This window comes from Canis lupus, chromosome 5 (assembly GCF_003254725.2).
Source record: "Canis lupus dingo isolate Sandy chromosome 5, ASM325472v2, whole genome shotgun sequence".
NCBI lineage: Eukaryota > Metazoa > Chordata > Mammalia > Carnivora > Canidae > Canis > Canis lupus.
This window is the reverse complement of record NC_064247.1, coordinates 81,522,465-81,528,309: the sequence shown is the minus strand read 5'-3', so window position 1 is coordinate 81,528,309 and position 5,845 is coordinate 81,522,465.

Genomic DNA, 5,845 nt, shown 5'->3' with positions numbered 1-5,845 from the left:
CCGCCCGCCCGCATTCCTCCCCGCTGCGCTCACTTCCTCCGCCCGCCCCCCGGGCCGCCCCTCGGGGGCGGGGAGCAGGAGGGGCTCGGCCGGCTCCTCCCCGAGGGGGGCCGGGGCGCAGGGAAGCCCCCCGGAGGCAGGCCCTCCCGAGAGCCCGGTTCCTGTGTGACCTTGGGCGTGGGGCCGCCCTCTCTGAGCCTCAGGTGCGATGCCTGTGAGATGGGGAAGTGCCCTCCATGAGGGGGGCTCGGGGTGCCCTGGCGAGCGCCCAGCGTCGTCTCTGTGACTCGGGGACGGGAGAGAGGAGGCAGGATCGGAGCAGGACCTCAGGCCACCCCAGTCCCTCCTGGGTATCCCCACCCCATTCGCATCAACGCTGCCTCCCGCCTCTGCGTCCCTGTAAGCCGAACCCGCGAAGATAACGTCCCTTCCCGCGCCCCTCACCACAGTCCGTCCCTGTCCCAGGAGGCAGGGGATTTTGCACCCCCTCCGCGGAGGCTGCCGCCTCCTCCGCGGCCCGGAGGACACCCGTCCCCCAGCCGCGCGCTGGCCCCTTTGAGACACCGCATTGGGTTCTTTAACCACGTTCTTTCATCTTAATTTTCTCTTTCACTGTCTCACCTCCTGAGGGTTCCTTTATCGAGTCGTTTATATATTTGCTCTCAACTTTTCTTTCACTTTCCATATCACTGCTTCAGATCACTTATCCATGCTGGCTTTAAGATCAGCATCTTTCTGGGCTATACTATCCTCTTAGTTATTTCTCTGTTAGAAAACCCCAGAGCTCATTCAACTTGTCTGTCTCCTTCTCTGCTCCCTCCCTTCTCTCTCTCTCTCTCTTTTAAGTTTTATTTATTTATTAGAGACAGAGAGAGAGAGAGGCAGAGACACAGGCAGAGGGAGAAGCAGGCTCCACGCAGGGAGCCTGATTTGGGACTCGATCCCAGGTCTCCAGGATCATGCCCTGGGCCAAAGACAGTCTCTAAACCACTAAGCCACCAGGGCTGCCCCCCCCCCCCGCCCTTTTTTAAGATTTTATTCATTTATTCATGAAAGACACACAGAGAGAGAGAGAGAGAGAGAGGCAGAGACACAGGCAGAGGGAGAAGCAGGCTCTATGCAGGGAGCCTGATGTAGGACTCTATCCTAGGTCTCCAGGATCAGGCCCTGGGTGAAGGCGTCTCTTAAACCGCTGAGCCACCAGGGCTGCCCCCCTCCCTTCTGTTTTATGGCTCAGAGAGCTTGAGAACATCAGTGAAGAATCAGTGGTATCTCTGCCTGACTGCTGCCTCCTCCCAGTCTCAGCTCTGGGGTGGAATGAGGAATCAGAGTCACTGGGTCCTGCAAGAGGACCTCCAAGCTGACCACCATCCTGGCCCTCACCTTTCAGTCATCCAGCCAGGGCCTGCCAACTTGACCTCCTGTCCTTCACGCCACCTTCAGCTGTACATGATAGCAGCCTTCCAAATGGACTCCCTGTTCTCTCCCACTGCTCATGGTAGAGCCACCTACCATGCTCTTTTCTCTTCTCTTGGACTGCAAGGCCCTCCTCCATCTGGCCCCTCTAATCTCCCCAACCTCAGTCTTTTGGCCTCTTTCCCCAAACCCAGAGCCTTACTGCACGTTACCTGCTGCTCACTCTGACAGATGACTTTCTACCCTCTGCCCCTACTCTCACTAACCAAATTCCTTGGTATTAGGGTAGGTCTCACCCTGGAGGACCACCTCTTCCCCAAAAACTTCTCAGACTCACATCCCCCACCTCACCTCCAGAAACCTGGATTGGGTTCCTCTTAGGCACTTTCCCTTCACAGTACCCTTTGCAGGGAGAAATGTGTTGGTGGGGATCTTTGATTAGTGTTTTTCATGCCCACTAGACTGGATTTCATTAGAACAGGACTCTTTTGGTCTTGCCACCTTGGTATTCTCAATTCATCCCCTAACACATCTTTTGAATAAAGAATGAACAAGTGCCCCCTCTTTCCTGTCTTCCCTAATGCCCTGCAGAGTTTCCTATACCTCTCACCACACCCCTACACACAGCCTCTCCCCAGGGGTGCGGTGAAGTACTGTGTGAGGAGATAGGCCACTGCAGCCCAACTGACAACCTTAGACTCTGAGGGACCCTATGACTAGGATACAACTTCCCCCACACCATTGACTGTCCAAGTAGCCTGTACCATCAAGATACTCCCAGGCAAAAAGAAAAAGACATTCGAGGAACACAGACATTTCAAAAGAAAACATCTATCAGGAAAATTCTTAGAACACAACGGAACAAAAATTCCAAATTAGCCAAATAAACATTATAAAAGATAAGAGAGAATATTATCAATATGAAACAAGAAAATATAAAAAAGCACAGGCAGATATATAAGGTATGAGAAATATAATTGTTCCAGTGGCCTATTGCTACCTAACAAATTACCCCCAAACAACAATGGCTTCAAGCAATAATCAACAAAAACATTTGCTCATAGATCTGCTGGTTGAGTAAAGTTCATCTCTACTCCATATGGCATCAGCTGGGGCCAGAGGATCCCTTCCCAAGAAGACTCATTCACATGGCTAGCAAGTTGTTACTGGCTATAAGCTAAGAGCTCAGTGGGGCTGTGGATCAGGAGATTGGGTCCTCTGCATGTGTACTTCTCCATGGGCTCCTTGGCTTCCTTATGGCACAAGGGCTGCAGTCCATGAGTGACCATCCCAAGAAGCAGGGAGTAAAAGCTGGCAGTTTCTCTACGCCTAGGTCTGGAAACAGGCACAGCATCATTTCTGCGGTATTTTTCAAGCCCAGATTCAAGAGAGAGTAGGGAAGCATTGAATCCATCTCTGGGAGAAGTATCAAAGAAATATGAGACCATATATTAAAGTGACCACAAGAATATTTTAAACAAAGAACACAATAGGTAAAAAAAAAAAAAAAAAAAAAAAAAAAAAGAACACAATAGGTGATCTACTAGCAGAAAGTCATAGCTGAGAATAAATTAGTAAATTGGAAAGATCAAATTAAGCAATCCACCCAAAAGAAGAAAGAAAAAGACAATGAAATGGAAGACAAAAAAGAGACAGAGGATGGAAATAGAAGTCCTAAATGTAAGAAGCCAGACCCAAAGGTCAAATTTTGTATGATTCCATTTGTAAGAAATATCCAGAATAGGTAAATCCATAGAGATGGAAAGCAGATTGGTGCTTGGGAGAAACAAGAGAGTGGAAAGTAACTGTTTAATGGTACAGGTTTTCGTTTTAGGGGGATTAAAATGTTTTAGAAGAAGATAGGGGATGGTTGCATAACACTGGGACTATTCTAAATGCTACTGACTTATAAACTTTAAAATGGTTAGTTTTACGGTATGTGAATTTCACCTCAATGAAAATATTGCTAGAACTACAAGGAGAAATTGATAAATACACCATCACAGTGGAAGATGTCAACATGGTTGACTAAGAGATCAAGAAAAAAAAAAACAGCAACGGTATAAAAGATTTTAACAATACAATTGATGAACTTGAACTAATGGACATGTATATAGTCAGACATCCAACAATTGGAAAATTTCATATATTTTGTCAAGTATAAGTGGAACATTTACAAAGATTATTGGTTGTGAGGAGTACCTCAACAGAACTTCTGCTTCCAACCATGAGGCATAATAGGAGCCAAAGTTACCTCTCTGTGTAAAATAAATAGAACTTCTGACAAAATGTATAAAACAGTGATTTTAAGACATCAGACAATAGGTAGTGCAGGATTGGGATCCCAGACTGAAGGAAAATAAAATGATGTGAGCCCTAGGATAGCTGTAGCATGGGAGTGGGAGGAAAGGTGGGGAGCCCAAAAGGAACCAGTGGTCTTGCTGAGTTGAGGAGCAAAAAAAAATCAACTTTTGGGAAAGTCAAAGCACCAGATTTGCAGGATAGAATACCAGAGAAAGAAGCTGCATGAAGAGAGAGGTCTGAAATGTCTAGCAGGTCCCCTTAACTCCACCAGAGGATTGATCACACAGTAACAGAGCACTATCAAGGCCAGAGAAAGACCCACTGGAAAAAGTAGGTTCAACAGTTCCTGGAGCACAATAGTTCATATTCCCACTAACTCCAGTGAAAGACTCTTTAGTATATGGGACATTAGCTAGAATCTTCAGAAGAACACTTGCTAGCCCTAGATGAAAAATCAGTTGTACTAACAAAGCACAAAGGTCACCCTGTAGAAGTGGGACAGACTCACCCTCCCTAAAATATACTTCAGATGTCAGGACTGATAAGGCTACGCACACTCCAAGAGTGTATAGAAATGTACATTACTGACATAAAGAGGCTTTCTGGGAGGCACCTGGGTGTCTCAGTGGTTGAGTGTCTGCCATTGGCTCAGGTCATGGTCCCGGGTTCCTGGGATCGAGTCCCGCATCAGGCTCCCCATGGGGAGCCTGCTTCTCCCTCTGCCTCTCTGCCTGTCTCTCTCTATGTCTCTCATGAATATATATTTTAAAAGAGGACTTCTGGGGAGAATAGGTTGACCTTAGGACCTTCCCAGCTGGTCCAAAAGTGGTTTCATAGAGGTGAGAAAGGACACTGACTTGGAGTTTATGGACAAAGATATAGCCAATAAGCACAGAAGATGCTCATCATTAGTCATTAGATAAATGCACATCAAGACCACAACGTGAGGTTGGTGGTTGAGATACCATTTCCCACCCTTTAGGTTAGCTATCACCAAAGAATGGAAAATATGTGCTGGCAAAGCTGTGGAGAAACTGGAACCTGTGTATGTTGCTGGTGGGGATGTAAAATGGTACAGCTGCCATTGAAAACAGGTTGGCAGTTTGGCAAAAAGCTAAACACAGAAATAGCATATGATCCAGCAATTCTATTCTAGGAATATACACAAAGGAATTGAAAGCAAGGACTTGAACAATTACCAATATGTCAATGTTCACTGCACAACTAAAAGGTGGAAGCAACCTTGGGTTTCACCGACAGGTGTGTGAATAACAAAACTGTGACCTATCCATACACGGGAATATTATTCAGCCATAAAAAGGAATGAAATCTGATATATGCTACAACATAGATGAGCCTTAAAGACATTTGGTTCGATGATATAAGCTGGATGCAAAAGGACAAGTGTTGTATGATTCCACTTACAGAAGTTAGCTGGAATAGATAAGCTCATAGAGACTGGGAAAAGAATAGAGGTTACCAGGGGCTGAGATGAAGAGAAAATGGGAAGTTACTGCTTCTTGATTAGAGTTTTTGTTTGGGATAATGAAAAAGTTTTGGAAATACCAGTGATATTTGTACATTTGTGAGTGTAATTAATGCAACTAATTTCTACATTTAAAAATGGTTAGGGCAGGGATCCCTGGGTGGCGCAGCGGTTTGGCACCTGCCTTTGGCCCAGGGCGCGATCCTGGAGACCCGGGATCGAATCCCACGTCGGGCTCCCGGTGCATGGAGCCTGCTTCTCCCTCTGCCTATGTCTCTGCCTCTCTCTCTCTCTCTGTGTGACTATCATAAATAAATAAAAATCAAAAAATAAATAAATAAATAAAAATGGTTAGGGCAGCCCCGGTGGCTCAGCAGTTTAGTGCCGCCTTTGGCCCAGGGTGTGATCCTGGAGTCCCAGGATCGAGTCCCACATCAGGCTCCCTGCATGGAGCCTGCTTCTCCCTCTGCTTGTGTCTCTGCCTCTCTCTCTCTCTCTCTCTCTCTCTCTCTGTGTCTCTCATGAATAAATAAATATAATTTTTAAAAAATTGTTAAAATGAGGGGCACTTAGCTGGCTCAGTCAGTGGAGCATATGACTATTGATCTTAGGGTTATGCATTCAAGCCCCATGTTGAGT